Source organism: Rhinatrema bivittatum, chromosome 3, assembly GCF_901001135.1.
Source record: "Rhinatrema bivittatum chromosome 3, aRhiBiv1.1, whole genome shotgun sequence".
In the NCBI taxonomy this organism is placed as follows: domain Eukaryota; kingdom Metazoa; phylum Chordata; class Amphibia; order Gymnophiona; family Rhinatrematidae; genus Rhinatrema; species Rhinatrema bivittatum.
In genome coordinates, this window is record NC_042617.1 from 258,742,025 (window position 1) to 258,762,329 (window position 20,305).

The 20,305-nt window shown below is 41.8% G+C and overlaps 1 protein-coding gene across 1 annotated transcript in view; it reads right to left on the reverse strand.

Moving 5' to 3' along the window:
• Positions 1-16,607, reverse strand: part of SYNDIG1 (synapse differentiation inducing 1) — a 493,681-nt gene extending 477,074 nt beyond the window's left edge. Inside the window, exon 1 of the mRNA XM_029594508.1 lies at positions 16,006-16,607. The gene's annotated coding sequence lies outside the window, so the exon portion shown is untranslated. The remainder of the gene's footprint in view (positions 1-16,005) is intronic.
• Positions 16,608-20,305: the final 3,698 nt, after the last annotated feature.

Sequence of the window (20,305 nt, forward strand, 5' to 3'; positions counted from 1 at the left end):
TTTTCCAGTACCGACTATTGCAATGCCCTCCTACTGGGACTGCCATATACTACAATAAGACCATTACAGATTTTACAAAACTCAGCGGCTAGAATTCTAACTGGGAAAAATAAAAGAGAACATATCACTGAAACCTTAATAGAATTACACTGGTTACCCATTGAACAAAGAATACAATACAAAACTTTATGCACCATTCATAAACTGATACACGACGAAAAAGCAGAGTGGCTGAACACAGCCCTCCGCTTACATACCCCACACAGAAACCTAAGGTCAGCAAACAAAGCACTGCTAACTATACCGTCAGTCAAAACAGCCAGATTAACACAAGTAAGGGACAGGGCCCTATCCCTAGCAGGACCGATAATATGGAACACCATGCCGGTAGAAATCAGATTGGAAAGAGACATCAAAACATTCAGAAAAAAATGTAAAAACATGGCTATTTAAGCAAGCATACCACAAAGAGAAGCAAGAGTAGAACGCAGGGAACTGTTAGTTGCGGTCAAGCAAACGCCACACAAACACACTCCTTCCTTCTTAAAGTGTGTCTCCTCTCCTATATTCTAATCTCCACCTTTATCTTAAACTTTAAAGAACTAAAGTTAAGTAACACCAAACTTTTAGCAGAGTTAGAAAAACTAGACATAACTTATAACACTCACCAAATAGTACTTATTATGATATAATGTTACAGTATTTTTGATGGCACCTGTTTAAGAGTTAGAATTCCAGACACTTTATGCAACATAGTTTTTGTGCCTTATTGTGAACCGTTGTGATGGCACCCGCTTAACGACGGTATAGAAAAGATTTTAAATAAATAAAATAAATAAATAAACCACAATGAGAGATTAGCTTATTGTCACATTTCCAAAATCCTTTTCCTACAATCTTGAGTTTTCTTGGATATATCTGTAAATACCCAAATCTTCCCACCATTAAATTATTTTCCATGATTGTAAAAATAAAGGCATAAAGCACAAAAGATGCTAATAGAATGTCCCTCTTGATATCTTCCTCAGCAGATCTGTCAAAAAGGAGGTCAGGTCCAGGCTGTGCATAGACAAGGCCCCTCCTGCCTTCTACCTTCTTTCAGCCTGACAGATCTTATGGAGGAGAAAGCATTTTCTGGATTTTTCAAAATTTCAGTTAAATATGTCTTAAATAAATCTAACAGAGACACTGTAGGAATTTTAGTAAAATTAATAAACCTTAAATTAATAAACCTCATCAAGTACATTTTAATTGGTAGCCAATTTGAAGCAACCAGAAGTGGTATAGCTCTATCCCATCTATTTTCTCCAGAGATGACCTTGGCAACAGTACTTTGAACTAGATGCAAACAAGCAAACAATTTCACAGGAAGCCCCAGGTAAGCTATTTTGCAATAGTCCAGATGCTAAAGGTACAATTTCAGGCCACAATCAAATAAGATGGAAGATCGACAGCAGAGTTTTCTGCTTTATGCTTTAAGGCCTGGATTCATCATTCTTCGCAGAATGATGAATCCAGCAAAAATGGGGGGCAGGGGGGCGGGCCTGCGAAAGCCCGCAGCCTTCGCACCATGGCGGTGCGATTTCATCAGCCGCGGTGTGCCGGCTGCCGGCTTTTGCACCAAATAGCGCCACTGTGAAAGGTGCGCTACTGGCTACACTACTGGCGACGATAATGTTAGTAACATTATCGCCACCAGCGAAGACACTGCCGAATCCGCCCCTCACCACCCCGACTCCTCCCCTCTCCGCCCCGACTCGAATTTGTATGCTATTGCACGTGAAAAGGGCCTTCCCGCATGCAATAGAGGCTTATCGCACACGACACGGCCATATCTCATGTGATAAGCCTTTAGAAAATAACCCCGTAAGTTTCAGAAATGCAGATGTTGTATAACTAGCTCAGGGTATAAAACTTTATATAGCCATGTTGCCAGACTGTCTACTATTGGCCTTGTCTGAAATAAAGAGTTCAGATTCTGATTGGACACTGCTTATCTTTAAGCATTCCTGAGACATTCAGACATCTCTATGCAAATTTGAATTCTCCACTTTTATTGAAAGGACAGAATTTTCTAATCAAAGGATCCGCATCCATAGCATTGTTCATGCCAATTTGACTACTAGATAAGCCAAGGTAGACAAAGGAGCCAGGAGCTTGCCATCAGCAAAAGCAGCCTGCCATTGAAATCTTAAGGATTAGCATCCTCATCACTAACCTTCCTTCACAGAAGCTGCATCCCTGCCTGATCTCCTGTATTCAAGACAGACACTGACCTGAGCCTCAAAACTCCTGCTTCCTGACTAGCTTAGACTAATTTGCCCACAGAGAAAGAAAAAAATTGGATAGCCTCTGATTGCAGGGATATCACTGTGGTAATGGAGACAGTCTTTGACTTGTAATTATATTGAGAAGTTCAGACAGTTGATCCTTGGCAATTAGGGTAATATTGGTGAATTAACAAATCTGTGCAGACTTTTAGTCAATGATCTGTTGTGCTGATTTAGAAACTGTGAAAAAAATGCATCTGTCTTCAATCACTAAAGCAACTGCTTATATATAAAAAAAAGTGTAATCCCTAATCAAATTCTATCCTGGCTAAGTTCTATCCGGATAATTCATTATGCGGCTAGATTTTACACAGATAAGCTTTTTAAATATGTGGCTAAGTCATTTAGATGGATATCTTTCCTGTTATCCATCTAAATGGTTTTTGAATATGCACTCCTTAGAGATTTGTAGTAAAACTCCTTGTTTTAGAGATCCTCCCAGATCTCTACCAGAAATGAACAGGACTATTCCATTGTTATAGGGAGAAAATAGAGAAATAGTTAATGTGGGTGTGTAGTTTCCCCATTTGGAGCTTAGATTGGTGTGCTCTTAGAATACATAAGAGCATAAGATTTGCCATACTGGGTCAAACCAGTATCCTCTTTCCAACAATGGCCAATCCAGGTCACAAGTAACTGGAAGGATCCCAAAATGTCAATAGATTCCATGCTGCCTATTCTAGGGATAAGCATATGATTTCTGCAAGTAAGCCTTAATAATAGTTTATGGATTTTACTTCCAGGAACTTGTCCAAACCTTTTTTAAATATATAAACTCCTATCACCATATTAGGGCGTGGAAGTATTACTTGATCCTTCCATGGACAACATATCCATGTCTTTTCTCTCACTTTTTTTTTTTTTTTTAAGAAGGAAGGCCTCTGGGCTCTCTGGATTGAGACAAGGGTTCAGAAAGGAGACAGAGAGATTTCACCTTTTTGAAGGACTGTATCTGGAACAGAGCAAACCATGCTGGAAACCTGCTAATGTTTTACGTTTTCTGAGGTAGGAGTTTTTTCCATCCTCCTTATCTCTCATTTTGGTTTTCTCTTTCTGAAACATTTATTTTTTAAAGCATATCTGGATCATCATTAAGAAGCTCAGTGTACGTAAGCAATCAGACCGGGGTTTCTCAGACAGAGAAATTGGGCGAACTCTGACAGAGGACTGGGTCTTCATTCATTCCATGAGGAAGGAGAAAGGAGAGAAAGGGAATAAGGAGTTGTCTGGACCTAGTAGTAGGTTTCCCATCATTTCAAGGAGATTTAATGAGAAGAAGGATAAGAAAGGTGCTTGTCAAGAACTGCAAGTAGTGAGGAAGAAAGTCTACAGGAAAGGTAGGCGTGATCTGGATTTTTTTTGTATGGACTTTGACTAAATTTAATAGAAAGACTATTACCTACCAGTTGGGAGTGAGTTTACCAACTGCCCGTAACTGATTGGAAAGGAAGGGACTTTACATTTATCAATTGGCATTTGAAGTGATTTAACATTAATATCTGGCTTGAAGAGAGAGAAGGTCACAAATCTACTTAAATTTGTAGTCTTTAAAACAACTAAATCTGTAAAGTATTGTCATCAATTTAATTTTTCATAAGTAAAAGTTATATTGGAGACCATCCAATGCTTCCAGCGTGATTATTGCTGCTGTGATCATCAGTGCTGTTTACAACTGAATTTTAATAGGGATTTGAGAAAATGCATTATGCAATGCACTAGGGCCTAGAATAGAATTCTTCCCCTCGCTCAGAAAATCATGGACACTCAGATAAATTAAAAACATGACTTACTTTAAAAGATTGTTTTTGAGGTATGGATTCTGGGACCTTTATCCGGGACTCTTAGTCTAGGGGTACGTTTACAATGGGAAAGAAGCATATCTTGCATCACAGTTCTATGATGAGATTGGCATACAACTATGCAGTTGTTTAACCAACTGCAAATTAATATAAAAATACATGAATACTGCATTAACCTGAATCCAACACTGAAAGAGTAGAATCTTACCCCTAGATTCATCAAATTGCAATGAGTCTTTGAATGAGGTGTATGACTATGGCGGGGGGGGGGGGTGTAGCTGAGATAGTGGGACCCCCTCCCCTGACAACACATCATGGCTCCATGGCGTGTTCTTTTGTGTCGCAGCCAAACTCTGTGACAGTAAAGAACGTGGCGAGCAGCCTTTTAACACAATGGTTGTTCCTATCTCATGGTACCACCATCATCTTAAAGGGCTGCTGGACGCCCTAAAAATTACCTGCGCCCAAAGAGGGAGATTGAGCGGGGTCATTGCTGATGACGAATGCACATTTTACAGTTTTTGCTCATTTTTCAACTCTCAGTGCATTTTCATGTCATTAGTTTACTACATCGGGAGTTAAATATTTTTTTTCCTGAGCGTTAAAAATGTTCACAATAAACCAGCGCAGTTTTTTAATGCTCAGCCTATTGCATTGGCCTGATAGCCAATATCTAAATCATTTGCAAATCCTCAGGCAAAGGTCAAGTAAACTCCACCTCCCAGAATCCTTCCTAATGGTTTTCGCAGTAATTAATGCTCTATTTGAGAGGCCTATCACATTCAAATACATCTTTAAATGCCTATACAATCAAACAGTACAAACACCATTTTTTAATTCTAACGTGATGACTCCCTCTTGGTCCTATTAGAAATTTCTACATTTGACACTGTCGACCATCTATGCCTGCTACAACGCTTAAGTGACATAGGTATTGAGAGCTCTGCTCTTGAATGGTTCAAATATTTTCTTCTCAACCAATTACAGTCCGTCTTATGAGCCAACAAAACATTCAGCCCCAGCATAGATTGCTTTCCGCAATCCTCTTCAGTATCTACATTCTCCCATTCTGAGAGCTCATCCAATCTTTCAATACTGAATATCATCTATTTGCCAATGACATCTAGCTTTGCATCAAAATGAGGACTGACTAAATTGCAGCCATTGCTAACATCAATGTCTATCGCTTAACAGTGGCCTTATGGCTTAACAAATACAAGCTAAATTCCTTCAAGTCTGAACTCCTTTGGTTAAGCTGGCAAAGGCATTCTCTATTAACTTTGTCTATCTTATCATAAACCAACTTACAACTTAAAGTCTTTACATAGCATCTCACAATGGAAACCCACATATCAATGGTAGTAAATACCTCCTATATGCACCTATGCCAGATTCCTCAACTGTGTAACAACTTTGAGAAACATGACCTAGCTACTGTCATACACTTATTGATCACCTACTGTAACTCTCTATTCAATGGCATCACATAATACAGTCTTACGAGTCTCCAACTTTTAAAGTTGAAGGCAGATAGAATTTTGGTAGGGACCAAATCCACCAACCATGTGACATCAATTTTGCATCAACTATACTGGCTCCGGTTTGTGAGCAGGATCAAATTTAAAACACTTTGCTTTGTCTTTAAATGCCTGAATCAACTGTCCCCTGCATATATTTCCAACTTCTGCTCCCCTACATCCCCATGAGCAAACTTCAATCCTCCCATCCATGCAAGTCTATCCTCCCATCCACTGACCTCAGTTAGTCTAACACAGGGGTCGGGAACCTTTTTGGCTGAGAGAGCTGAGAGAGCCATGAATGCCACATATTTTAAAATGTAATTCCGTGAGAGCCATATTAACTACAACCCCCCACCCTCCTGACCCCCCCAAGACCTACCAAATTAATTTACTACAACCCCCTACTCTCCTGACACCCCCAAGACCTCCAAAATTAATTTACTGCAACCCCCAACCCTCCTCCCCAAGACCTGCCAAAAGTCCCTGATGGTCCAGCGGCGGTCCGGGAGCGATCTCCTGGACTTGGGCTGTCGGCTGCCAGTAGTCAAAATGGCGCCGACGGCCCTTTGCCCTCACTATGTCACTGGGGTCGACCAATGGCGGCGGTAGCCCCTGTGACATAGTAAGGGCAAAGGGCTGTCGACGCCATTTTGATTACTGGCAGCCAACGGCCCTTTGCCCTTACTATTTCACAGGGGCTACCGCCGCCATTGGTCGACCCCAGTGATCTTTGAAACATAAAGGTCCCTATTGCAAAGTAACCTTACATTTCTGAGTCAGATGTGTAAATAAATATTTTACTGAAATCCTAACTACGATTTTGAAAATATAGCCAATAATTTAAACTAGAAGTTCCACATAAAACTGATGGAGCCTACTTTCTGGAACGCGTCCTTGTGTGAGTGTACCTAATAGGGATGTGAATCGGGCTTCGGACAATTGAAAATATCGTCGATATTTTCAAAATCGTCAGAAATCAGGGGCTCCCCCAAAACGATAGGAAAATCCGACAATATTGATCGTGGGGGTTCCCTTATCGTTTTGGGGGAGGGCGTGAAAAATGGCACACATAAATAACCCCTAAACCCACCCCGACCCTTTAAAAGTAACCCCCTTAGCTTCCCCCACCCTCCCGACCCCCCCAAAACATTTTTTCAGGTACCTGGTGGTCCAGTGGGGGTCGCAGGAGCGATCTCCCGCGATCTCCTGCTCCGGGCCGTCCTCCGGCTTCCGGGACCTGTTATGCTTTACATTTTTACCTTTCCCTGTACTTCTTTTTCCCATCTGACTCTCTACATCCATCTCTCGTTATGATATTGATCTTTCTCTTCCATGAAACTGCAAACTATTTCTCATTTCACCATCTCTTCCTCTCATCCCTCCATTACCTCTTCACTTCTGTCTTCTTTGTCAACTTCTCCCACACCCTTCATCTGTCTCTTGTTTCCTTCCCTTCCCTTTTTAATTTCTCCACTGCCTCAGCTCTCAATAAAGGTAGGAAGGCCAAAGGGGTGAAATTTGTGCCAAGGCTGGAACCTACACCTGCAGCATGGGTTGTGCAAGGTTACGGCAGAAATACAGATACTGGTGAATGGAAATTAAAAAAAATTAATTGCCATAAAAAATAGGGCAGATTTTTCAGATATTCTCAGTTGTGTATCAAAATCTAAAAAGTATAGTGAATGTTCAAAGATCATCTTCTCTTAGTGCTGAAAATTTCCTCATTTAAACATATTTGGGTAGATTTTCAAAACAGCACGCAGGCACATGTACGCAGGCGAGTGCAAGTTATAAAATTGGGGGTCGGCGCGCAAGGGGGTGCACAATTGTGCACCTTGTGCGTGCTGAGCCTTGCTGCCATCCCCCGTTCCCTACCCCCCACCCCATCTTCCCTTCCCTTAACTCCCCCACCCCCCAGCCCGAAGCTAACCCCCCCCCAAAAAAAAAATCTCCTACCCTGTTGCACCTGCCTGCTGTTGTGCCGGGAGCCTCTGACCCTGCCCTGCCCCCTCCCCGCCCCTTTTTGAAAGCCCCGGGTCTTAGACGCGTCCTGGGGCTTTACGCGCATCGCCAGGCCTTTTTAAAATAGGCCCAGCGCACGGAATGTTTTGAAAATCCGGCCCATTAGATTTTAGACATTTGAAAAAGAAGTAATTTTCTTTTTTTTTTAAACTTTTTATTTGTGCAATTTCAGTTTCATTATTCAAGAATAATCTTAATACAGAAAAAAAAAGAATGTGATTATACAAGTCTATAACAAATGAAATTCACCACAATACAAAAATAAGCACATCCTATTCCAAGACCAAAATAGAGAGATCCAACTACACCATTCCAGGAAACATGGAAAAAGAAGTTAATAATAGCACTTCAAAAACGGGGCTAACATTACTGTTGAGAATCTAACATAAGAAGTCACTTTCAAGCTGTTAGATGCTTATTTATTTAGAGGGAAATTTTGAAGCATTGTGCATAAGTTAACCGACAAATGCATGCATAAGTTAAACCAATTTTTAAAGCAGAATTATATGCATGTCTGCTTTGAAAATGATCTTACCAAATTTATCTGCACACAATTACACCTGCTAAAATATCTGAGATAGGGGAGATATGAAGACATTTAAATATCTCCAAAGTTTCCATGCATAGGAAGTTAACTGCTTTCAATGGACAGGAGGCTCCAGAATGAGGGGCCAAGAGATCAGGTTTAAAGGGGATAATCTAGTTCTTTACAGAGAGGGTGGTGGATGCATGGAACAGACACCTAATGGCGTCGGTGGAGACAAAAACAGTATCTGAATTCAAGAAAGCATGGGATAATTGCAGGGGATCTCTATGGAAGTGATAGGAATCGTAAAGCTAAATTAATTGGGTGGATGGCAGACTAGATATAGACATTAGAATCTTTTTCTGCCATCATAGTTCTATGATTCTAAATCCCAGTGCCACAGAGATTTTTCTTTACCTCACAGATTTTGCAAATGCAAAGCACGTGGGGTAAACACTGTGCAGGGTCTTGAAAATGAAATCCCCCCATGTATTTGAATGATCTCATCCTTAAACCCATGTGGTGCCCCTTTCCCTAGGGGAAAACTATGCACTCTGTTGACAAGAAGCAAACTTTTCCATTCAGAGGTGGCAGAGGAAGGTTGAAGTTTTCAAAGAGACCTTCCTCATAGTTAAACCTCGGCTGAGAAGCTCTTTGAAAATTGCTCTGTAAGCATCCTCTTGGATGAACCTATTCATTCATGACATGAAGAGCACAATTTTTAGAAGCCCATACCTGGGTACATTGGATGTTTACAAATTGCCCCCACTTTATCCAGGAAAAGGTATATGTGAGGGTCCAGCAACCTGTGTATTTTTACTTGGGCAAAAAGAAGGCAGGCCTGGGGGTATAGTTAGATTGGAGGAGGGAAACCACATATATAGATTAGATTTTGAAATAAATGCACTTTGTTTTGAAGATAACAAGCAGGTGCACATTTCTGCAGGTTCTTTTCCCTGGGCAGTGTTCAACTGCTCGACATTTCCCTTTCAGAATTAGCCCAAAGTCCACAGGTGAAAATATTTGCAGATTTTGATTCTGTGAGGGGCTTTTGAAAATTGCTCCTACAGGAGTCAATTTTTAAAGCAGCACATGCCCACGCCCACATGACCGCGCCGATTTTATAACATGCGCGCACTGGCACACATGTTAGAAAATCTGATGGCCGTGCGCACATGTGCGCCGGATTTTAAAATCAGCGCACGCATGTGCAGGTGGCACATGCAGAGGGAGCAAATTTTTGCTAAATATACATGGCGACGCAATCGGGCCTCCCCCAGTTCCCTCCCAGTCTGCTACAATTAAGGAGCAGACTGGGAGGGAACTTCCCTACCCCCCTACCTAAACTTCCTCCCTCTTCCACTCTCCTCCCCACCCCCTAAACCTAACCTAACTTTCCCCAGATTTTTTATTTTATTGCTTACAGCTCCTCTAGAGCAGCAGTAATCTCCTCACGCTGGCTGGCTGCTGGTGTGCACTTCTCATCAAATGGCGCTGTCCCAGCCCGCCCCCCTGCCCCCTGGCCAGCTTCTTTGGAAAGGCCCGGCATTTAAGCGCATACTGGAATTTACGCATGTGGCCGGGCCCTTTATAAAATGCATGCGGTGTGCGCAAGGCACAGCCACGCACGTAAACCCCGGTATTAGCGTGTGCGGGCCTTTGAAAATGTACTTGTTAATTAGCAGATCATTGGGACAATGTTCAGAAGTACCCTAATAGATACAAAATCTGTGGGTCCTTTTATCAGGGGACATTGGACTAATTCTGAAGAACTGAAACACATGTTCAAAAATATGTACAGTGAATCAGTGCAAACAAGTTTTATCTAAAAAGAATGGACACAGAGACAAGAGACTTAATAAAAAACAATAAAAAAAAACCCTCCAAGGTCAAACACCTGCCTACATAGTTGTTTTAATACTTGGTGCAGGATTAGGCACATGGGAGGTATTTTTCAGACAGGACCCATCTCTGCAAAGTCTGCAGTTGCTTTCTACCCATGGACTTTGTATTCATTTTCAAAGTGAGTGCTCACACACTTTCACTTTGAAAATTGCCTACGGAAATTTACCCACACGCATTTACACCAGTGATTTTGTGCAGGCCATTTTTCTCACTAAAAATATCTGCATATATTTGAAATTTCAAAAATATGTGTGCAGTTTTCAACCCTACCCCAATTCCACCTGCATATTTTTACTCACACATAAGATGAACAATTTTCAAAACATTGATTTGCATAGGTAAAGCACTGCTTTACCTGTAGAAATGGCTTGGAAAATCACCCTATAAATGACATTACATGGATATCCAGTGTTTTGAATCTGACATCTGTATCAGTAAAGAAAAAACACACCTTCAGATTATCCATTTAGGGCCAGATTCCCTTAGAGCCTGATTTTCTAAAGCATTTACATACGTAAAACTGGGATTTACATGTGTAAACGCACTTTACCTGTTTAAGTGGGTTTTTGAAAATTGTTATAATATATGCCATTGCATTGTCCATAGGATTTACTCATGTAAATGCATGTTATGCACGTAAATGGCTTTTGAAAATTGCTACAATTGTGTGTATGCATGTAACTCCTTTTAAAATTCACCTTAAGACTTTTCTCCATTCTCTGTCTATGAGACAAAAGCTGTGTGAATCAGGTCCTAGACAGGTGTCAAAAGTTAGATGTCTGAAGATACTTAAAGGCATGACTGGATATGTTTGAAAATGTTAGACACCTAATTAATGATGATTGCCATTTGGCTGCCTTCTGAAAATGTAGACAATAATACAAATCTTATGAAGTCACATAATACCAGGTTAAACTGAAAATATTTTTCTACCTTTGTTGTCATTTATTTTTCTTTTTTTAAAAAATGTAATCTTTTATTACCTGTCATTAACATGAGTGACGGGTACAGAAATGAATGATAACTTACATAAATAGACAAAAACAAGAGGTACAACCAAGAAAAAGAATATATTCAAAGCCCCCATTTAGGGAAGCCAAGAGTTCAGAAAAGCAGAAAAAAGAGAAAATATCTCCTGAATGTTATTGATAAAAAAAAATTAAAAAAAGACTAAATACATGGATTCTAACCCATTAGACACCCAGCTAAATCACAGCCTGTTCTTTATCTAAAAGAAATGGCTCCAGTTGAGTGGGATTTATAAATATAAACCTTTTTGCTCTGAAAGATAACTATACAGTTGTGTGCCTCAACTGCAAAACTAACTTTCTTTTAACTTGACTTAGACACATCAGGAAAAATGTGCAATTTTCATCCCCGAAATGAAGACTGCTTATACTTAAAAGTACTGTCTCATAATGAGATCTTTGTGAGCCTCCTGAAGAAAAGTAATAATAAAGGTTGCTCTTAAGGAAATATTTTGAGAAGTCTGTAAAAATTCAGATAACTCAACACTATCATAGGATAGTGTAAAAAATCCAATCCATCTTCCTCAACCTAAATAAATAAATAAATAACCTTTGTAACCCTTTCAAATTCAGGCAAATAATATTTAGAAAACAAAATATCTTTATCTTGCAAGACCTGTAAGATCTCTTTAAAATATTTCTTTAATAACTTAGAAGCTGACAATAACCTACAATTGTGGAAATTAAAAAATACAAGTTGGGGGAGAGAAAAACAAGATGGCGTCCGGAGCGGGAGCATAGTCGTGAGCTCCGCATTTCTCATTGCCTGTATTAAGCTTTTTAGCGATATTTCCATCCCAAATGCCTCACAAAAGAAAGGGCAAGGTCCGGGTATTTCCACCCGACCCAGACCTTGCAACCGGACAACGGCTAATGACAGACTTCGCCGCGGTCGCACCAGAAGCAGGGGAGGTCAGCCCCATTGGAGTTGTGGCGAGAGGAGAGCCATATTCTCCCGGGGAACTTTCACTAACCCCTCCGGATCCCAAAACGCCGGCGCGAGCTTTGCCCCTCGAGGGCGCCGGAGGCGCTGAGAAACATACCCGAGAGGTGAGGACAACTCAGCGGGGTGGCCCAGAAGACGTCCTCCTCGAGGCTGGTGACCCCAGAGGAATCCTGCAGTTTCGCGTGGCTGAGACGCCAGGTGGTGAGGGGGAAATGGCGGCGTCCACCTCCAGGACAACGGGGGAGCCAGACGAAGAAGCAGGAAGTGGGGTAAGAAAATCTTTCACCCAGCAAATTACTAAGCCGGCGAAAATAACCCTGGAGAATATCTGGGATCTCATGAACGGAATGTCGGCTAAACTAGACAATCAAGCCCTACAACTTGAAAATATTTCCACTAAATTTGGGTTGCTCGAAAGAGAAACACAACAGAAATTTACTGAACAAGGTAATGCCATTAAACAAATAACGGATGATATCAAAAGCCTCCAAAACATAAATGCTTCAATAATATCAGAAAGGATTTCCACATTGAGAAGGCTGGAGTCTATTGAGAATCATGTAAGACACTTAAATTTGAGATTCCTAAATTTCCCGATTATAATGGGGGAAATCCCTCTGCTATCATTCAAGAAATATATTTTGGAAGCCCTGAAGATTCCTCAGCAAGAGATACCACCTGTAAAAAAAATATTTTTTCTTCCAAATAGAACAAGCACTCCTCTAACAGTTCCCCAACAAGGGTCTGGATTTCAAAATCTGACCGATTACCTTGAGAATTCCAATATAGAAATAATAGATCGTGCTGTTCTTTTTGTCTCATTTTATGAAGAAAGTGATGTCTCTAAGATAATGAGGAATTATTTTAAAAATATTTCTACATTATTCTGTGGTGGACTCATTCGGGTTTATCCGGATTTGTCAAGATCTACTCAGCAGCGTAGAAAGGACTTCCTACAGATGAGACCTGAGACTATAGCACTGGGGGCTAGCTTCAAATTGAGGTACCCCTGCAAGTGCATTATCAAGCTGTCCAGGAACATATATATTTTCTTTCTACCAGATCAATTGAGGGCTTTTTTGGCTGGAAGGAGACTATCCGATGAGAACGTTGGGACAATGGAAAATTAGGTGCGAAGTAGGACATAATAATAATAATTTGATTGATATCGTGTGCACTCCTTGAATATTTCCTTTCTCTCCAATATTTCCTAAGTACTAAGAGACAGGATATTATGTTATTTTCATTGTATTTTGAAAAATTATCTTATTGTTATTTCCTAAATGTCTCTGAATTTCGGATACAAATGTTCTGTTTGTATATTCTTTAAAAAGATGATAAATAAAGAATTAAAAAAAAAAAAATACAAGTTTTTTGGGGTTTTGTTTTTTTTACCTTATCTGATTTTCAACTACCTCCATCCTATTAAGTAAGAACAAATGATCTTTAATACTGGTGATACTTTTGTCCTAGAGAGTAGAAACTTGCTCTTTAAGGTAAGTGATAACCTAATCAAATGCTGCTGTCTTTCCTCCACTTTCAAGGAAAATGTCTTAAGAGAAGACACATGGCTGGGAAACCGTTTGAACCAGAGTGCTCTCAGTTCATGTCACTACTTGCCAAAAATCCTTCAGGGAGACATGGGCTGGATCAGAAAATTCTTCTCCTACCTGAGTTCTCTGGGGATTTGGAGCAGTGGCACTGTAACTGGCACCGAGATACTTCCTCCTTCAGAAATGTCCACGCTGGTTGTAAGTCCAGCACTACAGGTATTTGTGTTCAAGGCTAGGAATGAAATCAGCCTCATTCCCTCCACTCATGTTGCCGTGAGTAGAGAGTTCTTGCCATTGCACATGGATGTTCATGGGCCCTTTAATAAGAGTAAAGGCAGATGGCAAATTTGAAGTTTTAATTTCCTTTCCATCATAAAGAGAAAGAAAAATCTCAAAATGGGTGTGCCCTTTTGGCACTTGGCTTCAGCTGTGCACTGGTGGCAGCGCACTGCAGGCCCTATGCTGAAATATGGACCCAGAGAGAGAAGCCAGATGACGTCAGTGGCAGCGCCGATAAGGGGGGGGGGGGGGGGAGGGATGGAGCAAACCTCCAGTCTCAGCTGGCAATCCTCCTTCAACTTCCTCGTCCTTTTTTCTTTCTTGTCATACTGCTCTTGATCTCTCTCTTTTTTTTTCATCTTTATCTGGTTTTCCTTAGTTTCCTTTTCTTATTACTATTATACATCTGGGTGTCTTTCCTCCATTCTCTATCTTTATCTCCATATATTGATCTTTCTCTTCACTTCTGCCCATCCCGTTATTTTCAGTTCCCTTCCCTTGACCATCACACTTCTTCACTAACATGTTCCCTCCTCCTCATCACTTTCCAAAGCTTTCATCAGTCTCTTATACTTCCTTCTTGCATTTTCTCACTTTAAAATGTTTTCTCCCATGTACTAAACTGTAGGATCATTGAATGCTTGCAGTGCTTTTTATAGAACCTTTTGTTTGCTCAGTTTTTAATTGTATGGATTTTTTTTCCTTCTAAACTTTGCATAAAACTAAAGTACTGGTGAAAAGGTCAACTATTTCAGAATTATGCTGACAAACTGACTTGCAGGGTTTTGATACTTTTTGATCTAATTTTACCCGTTCCTTAAATTTGTGCCTCTATCTGTCCTTCTCATACATTCCCTCCATTGTCTCTCCCTTGGTCTCTCTCTCTCTCTCCCTCTCTCTTCGTTCCATCCTCCCTTCTCTTTCTCGCTGTTTTCTCTCTTGCTCGTCCCAATTCTCCTCCTTATTGTTATCTCTTCCTCTTTAGTCTTATTTACCAAGATTATGCTTATTTTAGCCCAAAAGATTTGCCTCTTCTCTCGTGTCTTCTTTTGTGTACTTCCCCTTTGTCTTCGTTTGCTGTGCTTACTCACCAGAATTCCCTCACTTCTCCTCCACTCCCACTCTTGTACAGTTCTCTCATTCTGCCCTCTCTCATGCCTGCCTGTCTCATCTCTACCTTTCTCTGGCAGCAGCCCATTCACGGGAGGCATGCCACCATGTACCTGGGACTAGGTCCGCCCCCATGTCCATGTCTCCACCAACTCCCATTGTTCTGTGTCGCTTATCAGCTATTCTACTTTCTCCGTCTACCCTTGGGGGACTGTCTATATAGTATCCTGTCCATTTTCCTTTTCATCTTGCCTCAAAGATCGAAATCCATAGTGGGGGGGGAAAAAATGACAAACTTTACTATATGAAGCAAGAGCATCTACAGCCCTGGCAGTTAAGAGAGAGCTGAATCGCATGCAGCATAACAATTCTGGTCACACAGAGCAGGGAACCGCGGAGTGGGCGGGGAGGCTGTTCTCTTTAAGAATATCAAGTGTCATTAAAAGCATGCTGAGACTGCATAGCACGCAGAAAGCGAAGACACTAACCTGCCAGCCACTTCACCTTGTCGCCCAACGATCCCAAACACTCTACGGCAGAGTACAGTATCTGATCTTAAACACGCAGTAAGCACACACGACAGTTCACCATGCCTGGAGACGACTTTTGTCCACTTTCGGTTGAAAAATGATATATGACAAGCAAGAGCAAAGACACCCAGCTCCCCCTCAGCAATATCAGTCTCTGTTGTGTAGATAGCTCGGACAGATTGCAGATTGCATACCCCCCACGCTATCAAGCTACTACACAGTCAAATGAGTACGCTGCATTGAAAGCACAAGGATGAATATTAAACAATATAATCGTTTTTCAATTCAGCCCTTCAGAATGACAACAAAAGCATATCCCAGTTACTATGCATAAAAAAAGATAACCCCCTATTACTAAATCCCTTTTTAACCCCCATTCTAGATACTTTTTCAGTGCATAATTGCAGAGTGCAGCATGAGCTCGTGATTGGATTATCAACACTGTCAGGAAACTTACCTTTTGCAAGGTGAAACGACCATCAAGACCAAGCAGATAACGCGGTTTTCCTTCCCCTCTTTCTCGCTCTCTTTTTTTGCTTTTAGTTAATTAGTGAAGAATAGACGGTCCATAGCAATTATCCCCAAGGCTCTTTCCTTCTGTGACAGTCACACACACACACCACACAGTAGCGTACCCACGCTGATCACTAATGCAACACTGTGGGTAGGCAAGGAGAAAAAACAGATCTACCAACAGTTTTATACAGGCAACTAATAGGGAAATAATGCAAAATACACAAAGTGAAAGGAAAAAAAGAAAAATGATTGCATGTAAATATCTATAGATATATTTTGTTTATTTTCAAAAAATTCCCTGGTAAGATTGGATTCTGTAATGATTCCTGGGCAAGCCTTCAGACTTGACTGCAATGTAGTATTGAACTAGCAGGATGAAGAAAAACACTGCATGGCAAGGATGAGGCAACTTTTCCACTGCAGCTTGCTTGCTGTTGGTAAATTTTCTGTCCTTCACATAGCTCAGCAGTAATCCGTTCAGGAAGGAGGGAGAGAAGCAGAGGAGACCAAAAAAGAGGTGCTGGATAGGATGCATAGGTGGGATATGAGTGCAGCCACTGGTCGATTGACAGTAATGAGAGAGAGAGAGAGAGAGAGAGAGAGAGGCTTCTTCATGGTCCTAGAGGAAGTAATGTTGACTAAATCAGTTTCCCTGCTGTGTCTGCCTTGACAGCTGGGAAACAACCACTATATAAACTACCGGTAGTAAGACTTTGAATATCAAATCATATGAGAGTTAACCATCAGCAAATCTCCTGTTTAAATTACTTTAGAGGGTCATGCTACTCTGCCCCTGTGAACGGTTGTTCTGCCATATGCTTCATGTTTACATTCAGGATCTCCTGTGGGCATATGGTAGTAGCAGGCACAGCAGTTGTTATGGGATTAGGATGTATAGCTTCTGGAGACATAATGAGGTTTACACTCTGGCCACTACCTACCCCACAGAGTCTGGGACATAGACTGGAGGAGGAAGGCAGTTACTGCAGAATGGCAGGCAAGAAAGAAGGGGTGAAGCTTAGAAGGGGAGACAAGAGAAAGGGAAGGAATTAGCTATTCTAAATTTTGGAGGTTGTTTCCTTTTTGACAAAAGCACCTCTTTGCCCCCTCTTCTGACCTTGATCGCTATTTTTTCCCCCTATATTCCCAACCTACCACAGGATTGATTGCTCGCAATGCTTCACAGAAACAGGAAAGAGAAGAGAGTGATTGAGAGTGCAATTAGAGATAAAAAAGCTTCTTCTCATCACACTGTGCTAGGGTGGATATATAAGCAACTAGTGGTCTATGAGACAGGGAATTCTCCTTCTTCCTATCTCCCTGGACTGGAATCACAGTGGGTTTCTACCATATGCCACAGTAAGAGATAGGAGAGACTTCATTTTGGAATCTTACCTCTCCCCCAATACACACACACACACCTTTTAGTATGGATTGATCAGGAAGAGAAAGAGAAGAAAAGGGAATGCAGAAGAAGAAGGAAAAAGAACTGGAGAAGAGATGGCAAGGAGGAGATGACTTAGTAAGAGAAAGTAGGAGCAATGGAGAAAGGCAGGAGAAATAACTTTTAGGCCGATTCAGTAAAAACACGGGAGAGCGGACGAACGGCCACTCGCCGGTGCGCGCGATACAGTATTCAAATGAGGTGGTGCGGTAGAATCGGGCAAAAGGAGGTGCTAGGGACACTAGCGCACCATAGCGCCTCCTTTTAGCCCGGAGCGGCGGCTGTTAGCGGGTTTGACAGCTGACGCTCAATTTTGCTGGCGTCGGTTCTCGAGCCCGCTGACAGCCACGGGCTCGGAAACCGGACGCCGGCAAAATTGAGTGTCTGGTTTTCGGCCCGACAGCCGCGGGCCGAATTCAAATTTTTTTTTTTTTAACTTTTTTTACTCTTCGGGACCTCCGACTTAATATCGCCATGATATTAAGTCGGAGGGTGCACAGAAAAGCAGTTTTTACTGCTTTTCTGTGCACTTTCTCGGTGCCGGAAGAAATTGGCGCCGACCTTTTGGTCAGCGCTAATTTCTGAAAGTAAAATGTGCGGCTTGGCTGCACATTTTACTTTCTGTATCCCGCGCGCATACCTAATAGGGCCGTCAACATGCATTTACATGTTGAGGACGCTATTAGGTGCCACGGGTTGTACGCGTGTTTTCCTCCCCTTACTGAATAAGGGGTAAGGGAAAACGCGCGTCCAAGAGCAGGCTAACAGTGCGCTCCGTCAGCCTGTTTGTTGGGGATTTTATGGAATTTTAATGGAAATATCTGGTTTTGAAATGAAATGGAATCTTTATTTACTTATTTAAAACATTTCTCGCCTGCCCCTCCAATGATCATGCCGAATTACATGTTAAACATGCATAAAAATAATTATACAATGCATAAACAAACCTTGGACATATTAAACATAAACATGATCATTCGATCAGCATGATTGAATCTTAGGTGGCAAACATGCCGAAGACTACAGAAAAATGCAGAAACCAGAGGATAAAAAAGCCAGAGGCTAAAAAAAAAGAAAAGAATTCAGGAGACTTGAAGGGGAAGAAAGAAAAAAAGAAAAAAAAGATTGAAAATGTACAAAGAAAAAATAGATTAAACTGAAAGAATAAGATAAAAGAATTAAGATAAGCAAATATTCGAAAGAGAAGTGGTAAAAGGAGGCAGAAACAAAAGAGGAACATTAAATGACAAAATATCAGACAATAAAGTTGGAGACACTGAAGGCTGATAAAGCTTTATGTTCTCTGTCTTAAATGTAGCTGTCCTATAGAAATAGCCATGTTGAATGTGGTGTGTTGGTATGTCTGTATTGCCATCAAGACAGGAAAGTCTCACAGGACTGTGCAGTTTCTGGTTTTGGAAGTCCCTCAAGACAGCAGCCATCTTATGAGACCTCTCAGAATGCCACATTTATTTGTAAAAAAAAAAGGAGTTTCCTGCAAATTTTACTTAGTAGTAAAATTATTATAGTAGGAAGGCTGCTTTTGGTCATAGCAGTTGCCCTGCCTACACTCTCTGCTATCAGCCACAGAAGTGGGATTGCCTGAAGGAGATCATTCCTTTTCCTGTTTTCATATCTGGAAATAGAATTGTCAGAGTAGTGGACCCTTGTGTTGGAGTGAGGTTGGCAACACCTACTGGGAAGGCCAGTAGGTCCTCACTGCCAACGGGCAGAAGACAATGCAAGTTGAGCCTTTGGTTCCGGGGGCCGACAGGTCTTAGGTGAATTTCGCTGGTGAGAGCGAAGCGAGGTTCTTTAATCAGGCTGTGGTTAAGGCAGGTGGCAAACAAGGAAGGTCAGATCACAGGCTATGGTCAATATTGTGGGTCAATGCAAGGGGGCAAGGCAAGACTGGAGCTGCAGAAGGCAGGGTAAGAATGGAGACGAGGAGGCAAGGCAAGGCTGAGGGCATATAGGCAAGGAAAGGCCGGATGAGGCTGCAGATGAAGAACAAGGTAAGGCACTGAAGCGGAAATTCATACCAGCTGGATGGTAGTTTACCCATTGCTGAGGCAGTGAGTTAGAGGCAGAGAGAACCTTTTATAAGGCTAGACACGTGATGTCATCTGAGGGTGACACAGGTCTTTTCCCACTGCAGGCCCTTCAAATTTGCCTGAGTTCAGTGTGCGTTTGCCTAGGGATACATCAGGAGGCTGCAGCAGCAGCTTCGTCTGAGCCCTCTTCAAGGAGGCTGGCATTGGGGTGAATGAACCTGTTCTGCCCGTTGGTTGCAGACGGCTGCAACCTTTGCTGCTCACCTCTCTTTTCCCTGCTACAGTAATTCTCAATGCAATGGTGACCTCAGCCTGCAAATGCCGCCTTCCTCGCCATCCCCTGGATGGCGTGGGCGATCCCATCTGCCATCTTGAGTCAGGGATTACTTAGGGCACGTGCGCACGCGCCAGGCCCTCTCTTATTGACGTCATGGAGGAACCTCGGGGGCGACCACTCCGCATAACATCACCTGCTTGATGTATTTAACCCAGCCAGCCTAAACTTCCTACGAGTTAGCAAGGACTTTCTTCCTGCCTATTCCACTCCATTCAGAGATGCTTCGCTTCACTACTTCCTGAACTAGAACGCCTTAGGTACCCGCTCCTCGGGGGCTTTGTTACATTCTGGCTATCCACTCCTCAGAGGGCCTTCCTGCCTGGAGATTTCTATCTTCCTGATTCAAGTCATCATTAGTTCAGCCTAGAGAATTCTACTTCTGCTTCTACCTCCTAGTTGAAGGAAC